Source organism: Hyperoodon ampullatus (genome assembly GCF_949752795.1).
Source record: "Hyperoodon ampullatus genome assembly, chromosome: 12".
Classification (NCBI taxonomy): domain Eukaryota; kingdom Metazoa; phylum Chordata; class Mammalia; order Artiodactyla; family Ziphiidae; genus Hyperoodon; species Hyperoodon ampullatus.
The window spans coordinates 18,249,143-18,270,904 of record NC_136925.1 but is presented as its reverse complement, the minus strand read 5'-3'; the positions used below and the strand labels follow the sequence as shown (position 1 = coordinate 18,270,904).

General features: G+C 39.0%; 1 pseudogene across 1 annotated transcript in view; it reads right to left on the bottom strand.

The window, feature by feature from the left end:
- LOC307061520 (centrosomal protein of 78 kDa-like) overlaps nt 1-21,762 on the bottom strand; it is a 47,766-nt pseudogene that overhangs the window by 23,277 nt on the left and 2,727 nt on the right. Inside the window, exons 3-7 of the transcript in view lie at nt 21,418-21,539; nt 12,302-12,379; nt 10,657-10,823; nt 9,430-9,601; nt 8,185-8,517 (exon numbers count right to left, since the gene is read on the bottom strand). The product of the transcript in view is annotated as a centrosomal protein of 78 kDa-like (transcript). The remainder of the gene's footprint in view (nt 1-8,184; nt 8,518-9,429; nt 9,602-10,656; nt 10,824-12,301; nt 12,380-21,417; nt 21,540-21,762) is intronic.

Below are 21,762 nucleotides of genomic sequence, written 5' to 3'. Positions count from 1 at the left end.
TAATTTAATAAGCCTGCATGTGAGGTTAAAGTGTAAACTATTCCTGCCGAAGGTGATGAGATATGACTGTGATGTGGTGGTAGGGCACTCGCCTTCCTGAACGAACCCTGCGAGCACACAGTTCTTGGGAGAAACCAGTACTGCATATAGTAGCAAATCTGATATAATTTTGCATGTCTCCTGTAGCAGTGGAATGCACACAAACATGATCATGGGTGAAAAAACACACATGCGCACCTTAGAGGCTTACATTAATTTCTGAATATAGTTCTCCGGAAAGAAAAAGCTTTACTGATGATTTGTATTTTTATAGTTTATTGTTTTATCCATACTAAAACACTTCATGAAATCACTTCCTGTTTTGTTGTCCATGGAATCCTTTCAATTTTGAGATGCTAAATATAAATCGAAATAATGATTATAGTCCTTGGCCATGAAAGACTAAGTTACAGAGAACCCGGTGACTGGAGGTCAGAGCTGCCACGGAATTATTCTCTGCTCCAGAGACCATCAGAATATCACTGTGTACCCACTTAAGGATAGAATGCTGCTATTGAGAAACGAGCTCTCTTTTATTTCTACTAAAAGGAGAGAACAGTAGGGGACCTTGGCTGCGCGAGTGTAGGAGACTTTCTCTGTTTTGTACAATAAGCCAAAAACAATACATGAAATAGCCTCACGCCTTTTGTCTTTTGTACCCAGCTCCTTCCTGTATTGTTCCTGATCAATTACACTTAAATCAACAAGAGTTGCTTGAACATTTTGACAGTTATGTTCCCCATACCCTGAAGCATTTTTAAAGGGTTACTGAGATAAAGCTATTTCAAAAATACTCCCTCCAAGTTTTTTCAGGGTGGCATCAATGAAAGTAACTTAGAGGAAAAAAACTTGAGTTCCTGGCCTACCACTCTAAGGCCAGGCAAGCATAAACCTTCATAGCAAAACCTAAGTTTGCTCCCAGTTGAGAATTTGGTTTCCACGGGCTTATATAAAAAGTATATGGAGACTTTAATTCCCTATAAGCCCTTTCCAAAGAGTGAATACAGTTCATCATTCGTAAGAGATGATGAAAGTTACAATTTTGTTGAATAGGTGGAATATATATTACATATAATATACATATTTATTTTTAATATATATATATAATATATATAAAGTTACTATTCAGAGTCCTAAAACGTGGATTTTTCTTACTTACCAAGAATGAACAGTAACTTGATCTCTAAACAATAAAGCACCTGGTCATAACAGAATCATAACAAATATTTGATATCAGAATGAATTCACTGTTCAGGTGTAAAGAGGGAATAGCTTCAGTTTTCCTCTTTCGTGCACCCCATCATTGCATCCTGGACAGAGGGGATTTTCTTGATTTTAATCTAAAGGAGAAATGGTCACTTTTGTTGAGATGGAAATTGACAACCTCAGTAGGCAGAGGCACTGTTTTTATTTGGCTGAATTCATGTTTCTAGTGATAATTCAAGGTGTAATAGTGTTTTCTCAGCCACTCCAAAATCTGAAAATGATAAGCATCTCACCAGAGTTTCAGGATGGCCCATTACCTATTCTGTGGAAAGGATATTCAAAATACCATGCTTCATCAATGTCTTCTTTGACTTATTAATGAATGGACAACTACTGAGTTAAGACAGTGTCTTATCCTTGCTTCAAAAAAATAAAAAAAAATCCCCACAAACACAAAAAAACTGTTAACAATGAAAACTCATTATGCCAGGCCTTAGTATGGCCTGACTTGGAAATTTAGTTTCAGAGGCTTTTGTGAATATACCAAGGAAAGAGGACCTAGGTGTATCTTATTCCCACAGGCCGCCAATAAATATTTGCTTAACGGACAAAAAATTAATATATAGTATAGGAGAGAACCTGACAGATGCTTAACATTATTGAGTGATAGCAATGCCCAAACTCATCTGTGATCAAACACTATGAAAGTATCCTCCTAAGGATAAACTTATTACAAATAAGAAGTGAAAATTCAATTATGCAGATACTTTCAGTGTCAGCTCTGATATGCAAAAAGCATGGAAGTTGTCACTGTATCTTGTCCTTACAAGATAATGCTGTACAAAATGAAAATCAGTGACTTTTCTCAGACGTGATTAATAAAACATGTAACTATGAAGGAATTTTCAAACAGTAATTATGTATTGTCTATATGTGTCTCTGAAAAATCTGTGTCAAAGAAAACTGAGGCTATCAGTATAAACTCATTTAACTTCTATCTCTTCTTACCTTTATTTCCTCCCAAACTTACCAGTATCCATCCAGCTCGAAGGACACAAGTGATTTTTATATACTGTGCAAGGGTTTTTTTCTTATTCATATGTCCATGTTTCCCCAATTCTCTAAATTATTATCTACATCTTCAGGCTCTCCTTTATTGGTTCCTTCATTTCAACATATAAAATATGTCCTTCTCATTCTAAAAAATTCTTTTTTGCTAATTATTTTCTCTTTTCATCCAAACTCCTTGAGAGTAGCCTATTCCCACTGTCCTCACTAGCCCCGCCTGGCCCCGACAGGCAGCCCTACACCTTCAGTTTATTGCCATCTGGCTTTTTGTCCACCACTTCACTGAACTGCTCTAAGGTCACTGGGGACCTAACTGCCCAAATCCAATGGACACTCACATTCTCTGAAGGATGACACTGTCATCTACTTCCTCCTTCTTGAAACTCTATCACCTCTCTACTTCCCAGAATTCTTTCTCTGCTTATTACTTAAACGTTGTCAGTACACACAATTCTCTGAAATCTCATCCATTTTCATGATTTTAATGACTGCTGATATGTGCTGATGACATTCAAATTTTTATCTTTCCATGTCTTCACGTGCATGTCCAGTTATCTACCAGTTTGTCTTCTGAATTCTACAGGTGCTTTAAAATTCTACATGTCCAGAACTAAAGTCTTTTCCCCACTTCAGTTCTTTATCCCCTATTTCCAAACTCAATGATACCACCACCCAAACTTAGTCACACAGATGGGGGTTCAGCCTCCGCCTCCTACTTCTTCCTTACTTCCCAAGGTCAAGTCTTGCTGGTAATTTCCTAAATACAATTAAAACTTATTTCTTCCCTTCATCTATACCTTATTTCAGACCCCTTTCTTCTTGCTATTACCTGGTCTAGAAGTTACGAAATTGCTGTTTGGTGGAACCAGTTGTTAGACATTCTATTAAAAAAGGACTCTAGGGTCAAATAGCTTTGAGGATGGCTGTGTACCATACGCCTGCTGTGACGATCCAGAATGAACATTAGCCTACAGCAGCCCCGAGAAGCTGTACAGTAAAGAAACCTGATTAACTTTACTTAAGCCAGGTTCTCCCTTCTGCCGGCCTATAAACCTTTCAGTAGGGACAGGAGAGGAGGTGGCAGCGTGAAAATCCCACTTGAAAATATAAAGCACTGCTCCTCAGAAGAGTGGGGCATAATTATCTCCAGGCTTCTTCAGATTCCTCATCCATACTGACGTCAGTGGTCTAAAATGCCACCTGAACTTGTCCTTTCCATTCTTAGCTATTTTCTGAGGAAACCAGCTCCACGCACATGGATGGTTAAGACCTGCTCTCCTCCTCCCCGCTGCCTCCTTTAGGGGCACTTGCCGCTGCCTGGGGACACTGCACTGATCCTCCAGAGCCTGTGCCTGTGGCTCTGTAACACATCCCTCGCACACTCACGGCTCTGGACTTCCGCTGTCCACTCTGCCTTGAGTATCCTTGCCTTTCACCGGCTGACTCACCAGTTTCTCACGAGTCCTTTAAGACTTAGCTTAGGGAATGCCTCTTTTGATGACTTTTCTTTGCCTCACGGCTCCCCCTCTTCTTCCACAAACACTGACTAAACGCCCTGAATATGCCCATCACAGCATGTCACGTGCAGGATGAGACATCTGCTGTGCGTCTTCCCCTCTCACTCCACTGCTAAAGGGCCAACACTACATCTTGCTCATTGTTTCACTCCTCTAACACTCAACCCATGACTAATGAACTAGTACTGTAGTAGCCCTCTTAGTAACAATCAGGCAGGACCTTCTACAAGAAATCTGACACTCCAGCTTTTCTCTGATCTCACCTTTCACTCTGATTGAACTAAAGACTTATCTGTACATGTTTTACCAGGGAGACATAATTTAAGCCAGAGATGTGTCATCACATACTCTTACATACTCTGCCATTTAAAAATTCTGCTCACGATGGGGGAAGGAGACAGGTGTGCTTTCTGACAGCCCCACTGTTTTTGCACTTCTAGTGGTCACTGGCTTCTCTCTCAGTGCCTTCCTTAAACCCTTCTTCTCTTAACAAGGAAACAGGATAACAAAGTAATTAAGAGCCTGGTTACAGCCTATGTGTGAACAGAAACATAACCAAGGACATAGAGAATAGACTGGCGGTTGCCAAGGAGGAGGGGGTGGGAGAGGGTTGGATTGGGAGTTTGGGATTAGCAGATGCAAACTGGTGTATATACAGGATGGATAAACAAAAAGGTCCTACATGGGACTTCCCTGGTGGCGCAGTGGTTAAGAATATGCCTGCCAATGCAGGGGACATGGGTTCAAGCCCTGGTCTGGGAAGATCCCACATGCCAGAGAGCAACTAAGCCGGATGTCACAACTACTGAAGTCCAGGCACCTAGAGCCCGTGCTCTGCAACAAGAGAAGCCACCACAATGAGAAGCATGTGCACCTCAACTAGAGGAAGCCCGCGTGCAGCAACAAAGGCCAAACACAGCCAAAAATAAATAAATAAATACATACATACATACATACATACATTTATTTTTAAAAAGTGCATGTATCAGAGCATGACAGGATTCAATGGATGACTGGAGATTCTCCTGTTGGCCTTGAAAAATTCTGCTGCTGCGATGCTTGAAGAGAGCCGGTGAAGGGAGACGTTCAAGATGGTGGAGGAGTAGGATGTGGAGATCACCTTCCTCCCCACAAATACATCAGAAATACATCTACATGTGCAACAACTCCTACAGAACACCTACTGAATGCTGGCAGAAGACCTCAGACTTCCCAAAAGCCGTGTGGCTGACAGGGTCTTGGTGCTCCGGCTGGGTGTCAGGCCTGTGCCTCTGAGGTGGGAGAGCTGAGTTCGGGACATTGGTCCACCAGAGACCTCCCAGCTCCATGTAATATCAAATGGTGAAAATCTCCCAGAGATCTCCATCTCAACACTAAGACTCAGCTCCACTCAACGACCAGCAAGCTACAGTGCTGGAGACCCTATGCCAAACAACTAGCAAGACAGGAACACAACACCACCCATTAGCAGAGAGGCTGCCTAAGATCATAATAAGGTCACAGACACCCCAAAACACACCACCAGACACAGTCCTGCCCACCAGAAAGACAAGATCCAGCTTCATCCACCAGAACACAGGCACCAGTCCCCTCCACCAGGAAGCCTATACAACCCACTGAACCAAACTTACCCACTGGGGGCAGACAACAAAAACAACAGGAACTATGAACCTGCAGCCTGCGAAAGGGAGACCCCAAACACAGTAAGTTAAGCAAGATGAGAAGACAGAGAAACACACAGCAGATGAAGGAGTGAGGTAAAAACCCACCAGATGAAACAAATGAAGAGGAAATAGGCAGTCTACCTGGAAAAGAATTCAGAGTAATGATAATAAAGATGATCCAAAGTCTTGGAAACAGAACGGAGAAAATACAAGAAATGTTTAACAAGGACCTAGAAGAACTAAAGAGCAAACAAACAGTGATGAACAACACAATAGATGAAATCAAAAATTCTCCAGAAGGGATCAATAGCAGAATAACTGAGGCAGAAGATCGGAAGAGTGACCTGGAAGATAAAATAGTGGAAATAACTACCGCAGAGCAGAATAAAGAAAAAAGAATGAAAAGAATTGAGGACAGTCTCAGAGACCTCTGGGACAACATTAAACACACCAACATTCGAATTATAGGGGTCCCAGAAGAAGAAGAGAAAAAGAAAGGGACTGAGAAAATATTTGAAGAGATTATAGTTGAAAACTTCCCTAATATGGGAAAGGAAATAGGTAATCAAGTCCAGGAAGCATAGAGAGTCCCATACAGGATAAATCTAAGGAGAAACACGCCAAGGCACATATTAATCGAACTATCAAAAATTAAATACAAAGAACAAATATTAAAAGCAGCAAGGGAAAAGCAACAAATAACATACAAGGGAATCTCCATAAGGTTAACAGCTGATCTTTCAGCAGAAACTCTGCAAACCAGAAGGGAATGGCAGGACATATTTAAAGTGATGAAAGGGAAAAACCTATAACCAAGATTACTCTACCCAAAATGGAGAAATTAAAACCTTTACAGACAAGCAAAAGCTAAGAGAATTCAGCACCACCAAACCAGCTTTACAACAAATGCTAAAGGAACTTCTACAGGCAGGAAACACAAGAGAAGGAAAAGACCTACAATAACAAACCCAAAACAATTAAGAAAATGGTAATAGGAACATACATATTAATAATTACCTTAAAAGTAAATGGATTAAATGCTCCAACCAAAAGACACAGACTGGCTAAATGGATACAAAATAAGACCCATATATATGCTGTCTACAAGAGACCCACTTTAGACCTAGGGACATTTACAGACTGAAAATGAAGGGATAGAAAAAGATATTCCATGCAAACGGAAATCAAAAGAAAGTTGGAGTAGCAATTCTCTATCAGACAAAAGAGACTTTAAAATAAAGGCTATTACAAGAGACAGAGAAGGACTCTACATAATAACCAAGGGATCAATCCAAGAAGATATAAAAAAAAAAAAAAAAAAAAAAAAAAAAAAAAAAAAAAAAAAGTGCATGTATTTAAAAAAACCCCAAAAAGGTCCTACTGTAGAGCACAGGGAACTATATTCTATATCCTGTGATAAACCGTAATGGAAAAGAATATGAAAAAGAATGTACATAAATGTGTAACTGAGTCACTTTCCTGTACAGCAGTAATTAACACAACACTGTAATTCAAGTGTATGTCAATAAAAAATAAAATTTAAAAAAATTGCCAGAAAAATAGTCACATAAGGGGAACTTCCCTGGTGGTCCAGTGGTTAAGACTTTGCCTTCCAATGGAGGGGGTGAGGGTTCAATCCCTGCTCGGGGAGCTAAGATCCCACATGCCTTGAGGCCAAAAAACCAAAATATAAAACAGAAGCAATACTGTAACAAATGCAATAAACACTTTAAAAATGGTTGACATCAGAAAAAATCTTTAAAGAAAAAATTCACATAAATCGGAAACAAATGAAAGATAATAAAGTCCATACATTTAAAAAAAAAAAAAAAGAGCATGGGTTCGGGTCACATTGCAACTTCCCACTTACTTACAGCTGTGTAATTCTGGGCAACTCACATAATGTCTCCTCAGACTGTTCATCTATAAAATGGGGATGGTAAGAGTTCCCTACTTCAGAGCGTTGCTGTAATCCATAAACACGGTTAAGTGCCTTGGTAAATGTTTGAGGCTCTCTGGTTATTATGAATTAAAATATGTCAATGGCTTCTGGCCGTGTGATTTATAATAGTTTGATGTTTAACCAAATGGTAAAACTATTCCATTTATTATTCCCATCTCTTTTTAACCCTTAGCCTGCTTTGTTGTTTATGTTTTCTCCCACCACAGAGTGCTAGTTCCAGGAGAGTAAAGGCTTTATTTTGTTCACTGCTGAAAGCAACAGCACCCAGAAAAGTACTGTACCTATGAAGCCCTCAGTAAACACTAGTTGAATGAATGGTGCAAAGTGTTACAAGGAAAAGTACACCAAAACTTTCATTATAATAAAAAAGTATAGATAAAAAAATCTTTCTCTAATGGCTTCCAGTCAAGTAACTGAAAACACCATATGCTATAATAAAAACATAAGTAATTTATTAAAATTTGAAGGCAAAAACATAATTTTAAAAGATTTAGACCTATGTTAGGCGTGATAGAGTATGGATGCTTTCTTGAAATTCACAATCAGATCCAAGAGTATCACTTTCAGACTGTTCTAGTAGACTGAGTTTACTTTTAGTTGTCTTTGATGAAACAGTCACTATTCTACTCTCTTTCTTAACAGAAATGTGTTTTTTCGAAGACTCACTTTTAATTGGTTTATTAACCAAAGAATTATTTTGCCCAATTCCTTTGCTTTTCTGCTTTACAGGTGAGTCAGAGCAGGAATGCAGGTCCTTCCCAGGTTGTTTCTTAGCAGAGTATTTTTTGGTATATTCACCTGCTTTGCTCATTTTCTCTGAAGACGACCTGCTATTTCTAGATAATTCCTCTTCTTTTCTTTGACTTCCAGTTCCAGAAATGACGTCTGCTGAAGGAGAACATGTTCTAGCAATGAAATCTTCAAAAGACTCCTGCCGCTGCTCTGTGACTGGGACCCCCAGGTTGTCTTTGGAAGTTTCTAAGGCCTCCTGAGCAGACGCTGGGACACGGAAGGAGTCGAGAGGCAAAGGAATCCTAGTATCACCTGTAATTTTCTGAAAGTGGAGGGGAAGACAAAAGACAAGACAAAAATTCAGTGATAAACAAAGCCAACCATTAAAAAGTAGAGTTCAAAACTTCAATGTTACTCTGTAATCTTATTATTAACACAGTCAACTGATTAATCAGAAGATTTCAGAGCCAGTTTTTTTTGTAATTATATCTTGCCAAGTGATTCTCAGCTTAACCTAGCTATATCCAAGGCTATGTCCGCTACGTTTTCAGACTTTGGTGATTGGGGTAGTTATTACCCATTTCCTTTCCCTCACTAAAAATAAAACCCTATTCTGTAAGATAATTAATTTCTTTTCTATCCTCCAGGCACATGTAAACCGTATACAGTTTGTGACCAGACTGTGTTCTCAAGCTGTCAGTTCCCAAGACCACTCTGAGATTGGTTGATGGGGGCTCCAAGTAAGGCTAGAGGAAAAGCTGACAGGTTTTCCCCTCCCATTCCCATACCCAGGTGATTCACTCTAATATGTTACCTATTAGCTATGTCTGGATTACTTATTTTAAAAATTATATCAGTATGTGTACCTTCATTAGTGTTCCTTCATTGTAAGCTGACTCCATACAAATAGAAACCTAGATAAAATATGAACAGAATAGACATTTATACAATTTAAAATCTGGAATATTTTCTCTAATGTCTTCTTTCTTCATTAAGGATAGTTTGCTTTAACTCATAAATTTTCTAAAGAACTTCCAGTCTCCTTATTTACAAAAGTACAGTATCATGAAATGGGCACACATTTACTAATCTCAGATTTGGAAAGGATTCCAGAGTCTTCTAGCTCCCGAGCATGTGAACTATTAGAGACTGATCATTATTGTTTTCTCCCTGACTTGGTCATTTCCTTTTTGCTAATCATTCTTAGTTAGAATCATTAAGTGCTGTTCTGTCCATTTACTTGGATATTTTGCATTTGTTATGGGGCACCCTGTTTTGATTCTGATTTTCCTTCTTCAAGTGCCTTCTTTTCTTCTTTAGGTGGACTACTAACAGTAGAATTCATCTGGGGACGACCTAGTAAATGAAAATCTAACTGATCTATACCAGCCATTGTGGCCAACTGCCCAAGCCTAGACGAGAGGAGGAAAGGAGAAAAGACAAAGGTTATTATAATCACAGAAGAGCAGTTTAGATTTCCCCAGACCTACAATCATGAAATACTTCTAAAATCTTTTTTTTTTTTTTTTTTTTGCGGTACGCGGGCCTCTCACTCCTGTGGCCTCTCCCATTGCGGAGCACAGGCTCCGGACACGCAGCCTCAGCGGCCATGGCTCACGGGCCCAGCCGCTCTGCGCCATGTGGGATCCTCCCAGACCGGGGTACGAACCCGTATCCCCTGCATCGGCAGGCGGACTCTCAACCACTCTGCCAACAGGGAAGCCCTACTTCTAAAATCTTAAAAGCCAACATCCTACTCCAGACTACAAGCCTCTCTCTCCTCCTAATCCTCAGCCCTTTCCAGATTCATCCTCTAGGAGACATCCCACTGTCTCACTAGCAGCTTCAATATGTACCATGCACCCTGTCCACTGCCTGTCACACCTCCATTCCCACACTTCTTTACCACCTTTCCTCCAGTTTCCAAGAATGTGTTTGTTCCTTCCTTCCCAACACCAACACCAATTCATTCACTGACAAAACACCACTCCATCAACTATCAATCTCCACTTCCCTCTTTCAGCAAAATTGCCCCCGGTTGAGAACCACTGACCTATATCTCCCCTGCAGATTAATAATCATTTTTATGTCTAAGGCAAAGATAACTTTAATTCAAACTTATCAAACAAGCAAAATAAGTGAAAGATAGGAAAATTCTTATGCATTCCCGAATATTTTCAATGAAAACTGCCTCTAATTTAGTCTTTACAAAACAACTATACCTACTAATTACTCTGTCTACAGGTTACTCTTTTATAATGGGCTCCCCACTCTACCAAAGCAGGCTTCCCTATTTGCATTTCTTAAGAAATTTAATTCCTCATTTTAAAACGTCAACTATATTACCTATAATTACACTAAATTTGGCTAAATATAGCCACGTAAGTGATGAAAATTGCTCCAGTTCCTCAGCAAACTACCATTATAGTCGCAAAGAGAAGAATGCCATGAGGAGAAATGAACTAACCCAGCATCTTTAAGGAGAACCAGGAAAGCATGGAACTTCTGAAAAGAATTCTCAGTGCTGCCCAAAACACCTTCATCATTCAGGATCATGCTTGTCAATGAGTGGGCATGAAGGGCTTCAGACAAAGAGAAAGTTGTGTTTCTTAACTGGGCATTTTCATGTTCTAGCTATACAAGAAGACTGAAAACGTCTGACATGATTTTTTCTCATTGTCATCAAAAGTAGTCTTGCCTTGGGCTTCCCTGGTGGCGCAGTGGTTGCGAGTCTGCCTGCCGATGCAGGGGACACGGGTTCGTGCCCCAGTCCGGGAAGATCCCACATGCTGCGTAGCGGCTGGGCCCGTGAGCCATGGCCGCTGAGCCTGTGCGTCTGGAGCCTGTGCTCCGCAACGGGAGAGGCCACAACAGTGAGAGGCTCACATACCGCAAAAAAAAAACCCAAAAAACAAAAAACAAACAAACAAACAAAAAGTAGTCTTGCCTAGTTTCAAGGAACAAAACTAAAACACTCAAAATGTAATTAATTTATAATTAATGTAACCCTCCGCCAGTAAAGACAGAGACCATATCACATAATAACCAAAACCCACAGGCACCCAACAAAGTTTCCTATATAACACTTACGTAGTATATAAATAACCAAAGTTACCGTTTTATTAATGATCTTTCACAAAAGATCACATTTCTAACTGGTTCAATTCATAATGGAGCCTCACTCCACATTAGAAAATTACCTGCTTTAAGTTTCCCTTAAATTAGAAAGTGAATTATAGAATCTGATTTGAACAAAACATATTACAACTCTGCTGAATGTTAAGAATTAACTTTAGTGAGCAAAATATCTAATGCTTACGTTTAAAAGTCCTAAATCATACCCAACCCAATTTATTAAATGTACGATCACCAATATTTTCTTTGTCTTCTTGAAAATATTCACCCCCGTGCACTCTTCCCCTTCCGCTCATCATCTATGCACTTAAAACCCCCTGTAAGCTCAACTCTCGTATTTCTCAGAAAGGCCGTTAATGTTCATGATGCCCCTTTCGCCTTACATGAGCAGGTGCTCAACATTTAGAGTGAGTGTCTGCCAATCCAATGGATGCACTTTCAAAAATTCCTCCCTACACTCACCCTGTGATAAATTATATTTAGATAGAACTTTTTAGATTATGCCCTGCTTTCATGCATGTTACCTAATGTAATTCTCATAGTATATATTTTTATCTTTCATTGCATTCTTAGAAGTTTTCCAATATCTTAAATTTATTTAAATGATTCACTTTCCTAATTCATTGCCAGGAGAGTCTCATCATGTCTTTTATGTTACTGTATATACAATATATGCACAGAAAGTGCCTTCTTGAATCAAATAATCATGAACAGGAAATAAGCTAGTGTCATATAAAAGCACACACACACACACACACACACACACATACACAAAACCAGATTTTCACATCTTTAAAAACATGCTTTCTGGAATATAGATCATATGATCACTAAATACCAGTAAATGCAAAAGTCCGTATGATACAACCAATTTACAACATATTACAGTTTTAAAGCTTACAAAATATGTGTATATGGCTTAAAATCAAATCAAAATAAAACCAAAACACTCTCAAAAGCAGATGAAACGTGTTTACCTCACTGACTCGTCTATCAGCCTTCAGTCTTATTACTCTTTCCTCCTTTAACTGCTTTAGGCACTCCTCCAGGGTTTCCTAAACAAACAGAGTCAATATTATAACTAATTCATAGTATAATATCCAAAAGCCTTTCCAGCTATTGGTCTCATCAGGATTTAGGGGCAGAGCCAGAAGTGAACTCAGGTTTTAGTCTGCTACTGGTAATATCATACCATGCCAGTGAAATGAATGATCAAAATCTATCAAATTTGCAAAGATTTATTTAAATTCCACTTTTTCCAACATAAATTTGTGGCAGCCCACCATAAAAGGCATATGTATATAACATAGTAAGTCAGAAATAAGAGGGTACGACCAAGAAAGAAAAATTCTATTTTTATTTGTGGGTCTCTTTATAGCAGGAAGTCCTATTAACAAACCTGCTTAGCATACCTGAATTGCATAATTGCAGATTCAAAAGCATGTTTTAAAAAAGTAATCACTTTTAAAGCAATTTACAGTCAAGCACTGTTCCTGGAGTTCCCTGGGTATTAAATAATCGAATCATCAAAACCCTAAGAGGGGGCTTCCCTACTGGCACAGTGGTTAAGAATCCGCCTGCCAGTGCAGGGGACAAGAGTTTGAGCCCTAGTCCAGGAAGAACCCACATGCCGCAGAGCAACTAAGCCTGTGTGTCACGACTACTGAGCCTACGCTCTAGAACCCACGTGCCACTACTACTGAAGCCTGCGCGCCTAGAGCCTGTGCTCCGCAATAAGAGAAGCCACCGCACCGCAACGAAGAGTAGCCCCCCGCTCGACGCAACTGGAGAAAGCTGGCGAGCAGCAACGAAGACCCAATGCAGCCAAAAATAAATTTATAAAACAAAAAACCCTACGAGGAAAGAACGATCACTAACTCCATGTTATTTTACAGATGAGGGAAACAGAGGCAGAGAAGTAGAGTAAGTAGAGCAGCACAGCCAAGGTCACACCACTAAGTAGCAGAGCCACACTGTGGACTCAGGAAGCTGGCTGCCATTCCTGCTCACGGAGGTGGTAGTCTTCCCTTCACCAAGGTCACTGAAATAAAATGAACACTGATAAACTACCTTAGGGGTTTTAGGAACTAAGACACTTCGGTCCTTGAAGTGGGGACACTGCTTGCAATAGGCAGAATTCTGACAGAGCCCCCAAGATTACCACTTACTGAAGTACACAAACCTTATCCACTTATCCAATCAAACTCTAAATGTAGGTGCTGTAGTGAAGGGATTTTGCACATGGAATTAAGGTTCAAAATCAGTTAATTTTTTAAGATAGGGAGATTATTTTAGGTGGATATGGCCTACTCAGGCACCCCATGAAAAGGACCTGAACTCTTCCTGAATTGAAGTACAAAAGGGACAAGAGGGAGACTCTCCATTGCTGGCTCTGAAGAAGTCCAATGCTGCGGCAGGGAGGGCAAGAGAGAGGCCTCTAGGAGTTGAAACTCTCCCCCGACTGACAGCCAGCAAGGAAATGGGGACCTCTGTCCTGCAACTGCAGAATCTGAATTATGCCAACAAGCCGAAGAAGCCTGTAGGCATTCTTTCCCAGAGCCTCTGGACGCTAACACAGCCAGACTGACATCTTGATTTCAGCTCTGTGGCCCACACAAACTATGGTGAACATCCAATGTTTGGGGCTCAATATCTTACACTTAAATTTCACGTGCTTTAACACTCTCAGGAGGGAACCCACATGTTCCCGTGTGTATCTGAGCAGGAAGCCCAGTCACGCTGTGCCTGGACTTGTGACCTACAGAACTCTGAGCTAGTCAAATAGGTATTGTTTTCAGTCAGTAAGAGTGTACTAAAAGAATTAATATTCTACTCAACCTCCAGGTTCGTGAACAAAATAAATGATTGTCATTGTTTTAGGCCACTGTTTTGGGGTGGTTTCTTATGCAGTGATAAACAATCATAATACCTATGCTTATGAAAACAGTAAGGTATATTTATACATGTTAACTGCTTTGAACAATCACTTAAAGAATGAGGAACTCTATTACCTGCCATCATTGGGAGAGGAGCTGCTATCACTTTCTGGAGAGTAGCTTTTGGTACCTAACAACAATCCTAAATCAGGAGTTTACCCTAAGGAAATCAAAGATGTGGGCAAAGATTTATCTACCAACATGATGTCATAAGATTGTTTATAACCAAACCCTAGAAGAAAGCTAAGAGCCTCCGAATTGGGACTGGTTTAAATAAAAACAGCTCATCGTCTGAAGGAATGCGCTATGAAGCCACTAAGAATGACAAGAGGTCTCAACCAGAGTTAATGAATGGGCTTCAGGAGTGCTACATTCAAAATGTATCTGTGCGTTTTTCCTGGGAGATGATGAATAAGCTTAATCAAATTCTCTGATGTAGAAGAGTAGTTAGTGACATGGCAAAATATTTCTGATACTTTTTTAAGACAAAAGAGCAGATTAGGTGTGTGTACATGCAGAGGTGGCTTTTATTTCCTTCAAGAAGTTGTTCATTGTTTTCAAACATTTGCTCAATGAACATATATTTTTATATTCAGAACATGTTTAAAAAATTGAGTCTAAGAACTTCAAATTCTTTAATGTTTCATTACTAAAGCCAGTCAAGTTTTCAATGGGGAAAAAGGGAAAAAAATTGCAAAATTCCTCTACTTTTAATATAATGGTTTAATCAATCTTCTAAAACTGATTTCAAAGAAATTCTAAACAAATAAACAAAAAAACAAAAAACCCTCAGCACAGTCAGAGGAAAGTAGACTAAAATTCCTGACTGGTTCTAAATAGCACATCAAAGTGCAATTACATGCAACAGTTTCTCCCTCTAATGGAGGGAATTAGAACACAGTGTTAAATTTTTGTGAAAAAGTGTACCCTCCTCCTACAAAGTATTCAGAATTCATGTCCCTTACATGGAAATATGGAACCAAAAAAGTTAGAAAGTAAAATTGCTTGATATTCTATTACTTAAGTAAGACTAATGATAAGGCTTTGGAATAATTCTCCTTCCTGCCATCTGCTCTCCCTTCCTCCCTTCTGTACACCGGCTAGGGTGATTTTTCTGGGACAAAGCTCCCATCATATTGGATATCAAATTTTATGTTCAACTTTTCTCCATTTAACATTGAAATCAATCATTTCTCATATAATCAGGGGATTCATAACCTTGATTTTTTTGTGTGGGCTACAAAATATTCCACTGAGTGGGTTTACTGGTTAACCATTGTACACATTTAAATTCTTTCCAACTTTTCAATATTATCAGACAAAATAACCGTTTTTATGCATGAAGGCTTTTTTCCATATTGAGAATAACATTCTTACAATAAATCCATAAAAATGAGTTTGAGATCAAAGCAAATGAACATTTTTAAGGCTCTGAGGTACCTATCTCCAGACTTCTTTCCAAAAGATTTCTGAGATTTTACACTGCCATCAGCGATGTATCACTTGGTATATAACCTCTACTATAACTGTTGGTTTACTTCCTCACTTAGACTGCAAGTTATTTGAAGATAGGGGGTGTATTTTATTAAGTGTTTATCCCCAGCACCTGTGCCTAGCACAACGTAGACGGTCAATAAATAATTGCTTAATAAGGAAAATCCCTGCCACACATGTACATATAAGATGTACGTGTGTAAAAGACAGATTGTGTGTTTTTCTCTAACTGGATAGATGAAAACTTGTCATCTTCTTTAATGTGCAATTTTTTTGCTTATAATTAGTAATTAAATTTCTCTTTTAGATTATATTGTAAATATTCAGATTCTCTGAGGCAAATGGGCCTGGCACTACCCATAAGCTATATAACCTTGGACAAGTTCTATAACTCTAGGCCTCAACTTCCTCATCTATAAAATGGAGATAAGCTCCCATATTACAGAGCTCTTGTGAGAATTACATGAGTTAAAACACATATAAAATTAGAAGAGTGCTTGGTACATAGAATATGTGCAATTAATGCTGAATGAATGAACATGCGAATGCAAACAGTAGTGAAGGGCTTAAAATGAAACGGTCTCATCCCACTCCCACATCCAGCACTCAAGAAGCGACCGATTCTTTACGCAGTTTTTAATTGTAAAATACGATATGTGTACTGAGAAGTGCACAGAACAAAACTGTCAATGTGACAAATAAAAAGAGAATACTTACATAAGCACTACTCGAATCTGAAAGTATTGATACTTGTCAGCATCGCAAAAACCCCCCATATCCTTTTCTCATCACAAGCTCCTTCCCTCTTCCCGGTTAAACACCAACCTCACTTCTTGACAGTCATTTCCTTTAACCTGCATGCATCCCTAACAAAAGAGTTTAGTTGTGTCAACATCTAACTTTATGTACAGGATCATAGTATATGAAGTCTTTTCTATATTATTTCTTTCTCTCAACATTGGTTTAAAAAATTCATCCACATTGCTGCCTGTAGCTCTAGTTCATTCAACTTTATTGCTGGATAGTTTTCCCACTGTACAAATACACATCATTTATTTAATTTTTGACTCTTAATGGACATTTGGTTTGTTTTCAGTTTGTGCTAATGCAAATCATGGACAGGAATCCTGCTGTACCCATTATTCTGGTGCATTTACATAGGGCAGGGGTGAGGGCTGCTGGCTCACAGGCTATTTATATACCTTCAGTTGATGGAGAGGGCTAAATGCTTTCCAAAGTAGTTGTGTCGATTTATACTCCAGTATAAACAGGGTAGAAGATTCCCATAGTACTTCAGGTCTACAATACCTGATACTACTAGACTTTTTATTTATGTATTTGTCAATCTGATTGACATGTAGTTTCCTTGGTTTTGACTCACTTTTCCCTTATTACTTAATGAAGTCGTACACTTTTCTGTGTTTACTGGCTGTATGGATTTCCTTTTTTATGAGGTTTACGTCAAATATTGTTATTTTTTATTACTTTATTATTATTATTTACTTTTGGCTGTATTGGGTCTTCGTTGCTGCGTGCAGGTTTTCTCTAGTTGCGGCGAGCGGGGGCTACTCTTCATTGCGGTGGCTTCTCTTGTTATGAAGCACAGGATCTAGGTGCGCAGGCTTCAGTAGTTGTGGCACATGGGCTCAGTAGTTGTGACTCACGGGCTCTAGAGCACAGGCTCCGTAGTTGTGGTGCACGGGCTTCGCTGCTCCGTGGCATGTGGGATCTTCCCGGACCAGGGCTCGAACCCGTGTCCCCTGCCTTGGGAGGCAGTTTCTTAACCACTGCGCCATCAGGGAGGTCCAACTATTGTTATTTTGAATTCTTCTCCATTTCCAAGTAATACTCTTCCATGACTATTTTCTCACTAAATTGGAGGCATTATCTGTTCACCTTCTAACTTACTAATAAGTAAGGGTTTAGTTCCTCTACACTCTTTCCTATGTCCACACTGCTCAGTAAAGTTATGTCATCATGAGTTATTCCACTGCTCATGATCTCTTTGACTTGTAGTGATATACTTAAAAACCTACATTGTTGATCAACTAGAAACTCTCTCAACGTCACGCTTTGGAAAATGAGGACATTCATACCATCTTCCCTTTTTTCTACCTCCTGTCTACCTTCCAAACCTAGCTGTTACGTTGTCAAAGTTGAAATTTATATTCTGTTCTATGTGCAGTTAAGTCTTCTGTTATTTGAGAGTCAGTACGGAGTAAGGTTTAAGAGAACAGGCAGAGAGCCTAAACTCAAAGCCTCGATCCAACCTTAAATTAGGTACAGCCTGGGCAAGTTCCTTCCCTGTCTTAGCTTCCTGTTCTCAAAAGTGGGAATGATATTAGCACCAATCCTCATAAGAGGATTAAATGAGTTAATATATGCAAAAACACTTAGAGCCTAATATATACCAAGTACATACTAGTACACAATACATTTCAGTACATACCAAGTTAATACTAATACATACTAAGTATAGTTTACTTTAGTTATTTGTGATTACATGCAAGTTGACAATAAAAGCTGCAAACCAAGACAGTATTGCCATTATTACAATGAAATTAATATTGCCCACTGCAGATGTACTGTGTCTCTGTGTATAGACTACACCTCGTTCCATACTGTGCCAGTGTCACTGCCCTTGTGCAGGGTGACCACATACCCCAAGCCACCTTGGGCTGTTCCAGTTTATACCTGTTGTCCTGATGTTACAGCATTAGAGTGCCTCCTTACACTACTGAAGTGTAAGGAGTTTGGACAAGTTCTGGTTTGGACAACAAATTAGATAGGTGGTCATTACCCCTGTGTGTCACTGAAAAGGGGGACATCTATAGTGTCAAGTTGAAGTGGATTCTTCCCTTCCTCACCAACAGTAGGTTAAAAATCAACCATAGTTTAGTGTGCTTCAGGTTTATGTCCGTATAGCCTTTTCTCCTCTGGAGTTCAAGTTCCTTCTCCTCTTCCTCTCCCTCCTCCCTTCCAACAGTGCCTAACACCTAGTAAGTACAATATGCCTCAAGGTGTTTCTAAGCTCTCAATCACACAATCAATAGAAGCCTCTCCACTCTAGACTAGCTGCAATCTGCACTGAATCCCCTATTACCTTCCTTCTTGGTTTATTGCCTCATTTTGCTGCATTATTTCTATAAATAGCTTAAGGTGTAGCACAGGAGGTCAATTTTTCAAATTTCTTTGGGTACAAAATATCTTCTTCAGCCTCCACTTATGACTGATAGTTTGGCTGGATACAAACCCCTAGGGTGAAAATTATGTGCCTGAAAAATTTTGGAGGTATCTTTCTAATGCCTTCCAGGATCCATGGTGCTCATGACAAGTATGATAAAGTCAGATTTTAACCTTTTTTTTAGGTGACCAGTATTTTTCTCTCTGGAATGGATGTATCCTCTCAGTATTTTATTCTATTCTATTTTATTTTTTCAGTATTTTAAAGTTTCACAATGAAGGGTGTCTAGGTATGAGGCTATTCTTGCTCATCTTGCATAACTAGTTTCAATCTGAGGCCTGATGTCTACTTTCAGCTGTGGGGAATTTTGTTGCCCTTTGACAGCTTCCCTCCATTTTTTTTCTGGGTCTGGAGTTTCTAATAGTAACATGTGGGATCTCCCAAATGCAGCCTCTCTAACATATTTCTATCACATTTTCCATTGTGTCTTTCTTTTTTATATACTGAGAAATTTTTTAAATTCCTACTGAATTTATTTCAGCAACCATATTTTCATTTCCAGGAGACCTCTCTTGCTTTCTGACCATTCTCCTTTTCATTAATACCCTAGTCTTATTTTATAGTTGCTAGCTCTTTTTAAACCTCTCTCAGGATACTAATTAGGGTTTTTTCTTAAATTATTCTGTTCCCTAAATTGTCCCTGGTCCTACTAGGATATGTTTTCACTCTTTCCCCCTCTCTCATGTTGTAAGCTTTACTCAACTAACAGGCAAATGACAGTTATTTTCTATTTAAGAATGAGCGCAGAAAACTCCCTGAAGTCAACGATTGATTGGCTTCTTATGCAGGAAGAAGCGGGGAGTAACTGTAACAGGATCTCCCCCAAACACACTTTTCTAGGGTGTAAAATCTCACACTAGCTGCCCCAGTTCTCGCCAGTTTCACTGTTTTCAAAATGAAATCATCTCATTTCAGGAGCGTGAGGGCGGGGCTGGGAGTCCACTCCTCCAAACACAACCCTTCAATGAGCTCCCTTATCTCAGTCACACTTTTAACTAACTCCACCCTCTCTCCTACATGCGCACCTGAGCATGGGGCTACTTTTTCAGGTGGGGTCAGAATCCTCCTCAGTTGCACGTGGTCCCTGTGCATATTCTAGGTGATGCTTTTCCTCTGTTCTACTGCTTCAGTTTCACACTCTTCCACCTGTCTTTCAAAACTATGTTGAAATCTCTTGATTGTTGTGGGCTTATATACTGAAACACTTTGATACCATCATTGTAGTGTCTTGTCAAAACAGAGAAGAGCTAAAAGGGTTCTCAGTGCATTCCGAATCTGCTATTCTGTGGTCCCAGTGTTTAAACTTCTTGGACTTCCCCAGTGTCTATTACTGCTTTTAGAAATACAATCTCGTGGTCTATTCGTGAGGGAAATGAATACACCACATCTAAAATAACAAGGAATGCAGGTTAGATGCTCTAGGGTCTTGTCATACTCTGCCATTTACTAATAAACCACTTACGTTCTACAAATTGTAGGTGCTCATTTATAAAACGAAAGGGAGTAACTCTACATGAACTATAGATTTCTCCTACTCTAACATTTCATAATTTCCTAAGTTCTTTTCTTAAAATTTCTCTATATTATCATTAATTTTAATTAAAAAATAAAAATCTAACTTTCTCTTTTGAAAATCAAAGAGTAATTCCCGTAGTCCTACAATAATGGGATAATTAGTTCTGAAACCTGTCAAGTGTCATGTTTCATATGAAGAGAAAGTCACATTAAATAATTTTTAAAAATTAAACATGGACTTTGTAGCACAAAGACAAGGTCCCCCCCAAATGGTGTTCCTTTATTTACTAGAAATGTTCAGCTCTGCATTAAAGTTGAAATAAAATAAATATATTAATTTTGAGGTGCAAAAATTTCTTATAAAAATCAATTTTTCTTTTCTGTCCATACAAACAAAAGTATGGAATGACATTAGAGGTCAGGTTTATTTGGTAATAGAATGTAGCTTCTTGATATTTTTGATTTTAGGAAAGGAGAATATCAACATCAAAACTTTTTTCAACTTTACTTTTATTTAAAATGAGGCCATATTTTCCTCTTATAAAAAGAGAGTTCAACTAGAACTGTCAATTTTCTCATCTGTAAAACAAGAGCACTGAATCAGCTGACTGTATTCATTCAGAACTCAATTTCCTTATCTTATGATCACTAAGGTTCTCCCTAAATCTAATATACTAAGGTTCTAAGGAAAGGAAAATATATTACTAACGACATGTTTTGATTTTAGTTTCTTAGAGTTCAAATGTCCACCATTCACTTTGGTCTAAGCTTAAGGAATCATTCAAGGGGATACAATGCAGATGGCATGAGAAAACAGAACCCTCACACAAGCTGTGCTGTGTTGCAATCAGCCTTCCGTTTGAAAAATAATCTTCTCTATAGCTTTAAAGTGATAACTTTGTACCTGCAATGCTTCTTGTTTCAAACGGATTTTCTCTGGCTCTTCCTGAACACGTTCTGAGGAATCATCGACCTCTTCGATTTCTGAGGAGGAAGGACTCTCTACTGTCACAGTCACAGGAAATTCTGATGGACCTGAGTGTCACAAGAAGAAGATAGGAAACCGCAGAGTTGTTAAACTAAAGTGCAAAGAAAGAAGACAAGATTGTATAAAAGACAACACAAGCCAGATACCAAATATCCAAATATTAGAGGACATTTAACAAAAGTGATCTGAGCTATCATTATTTATAAATGTCTCTCACTGCTCTTTAGTGTAAAACAGGCAATGACTAAGTAAAAGTACAGT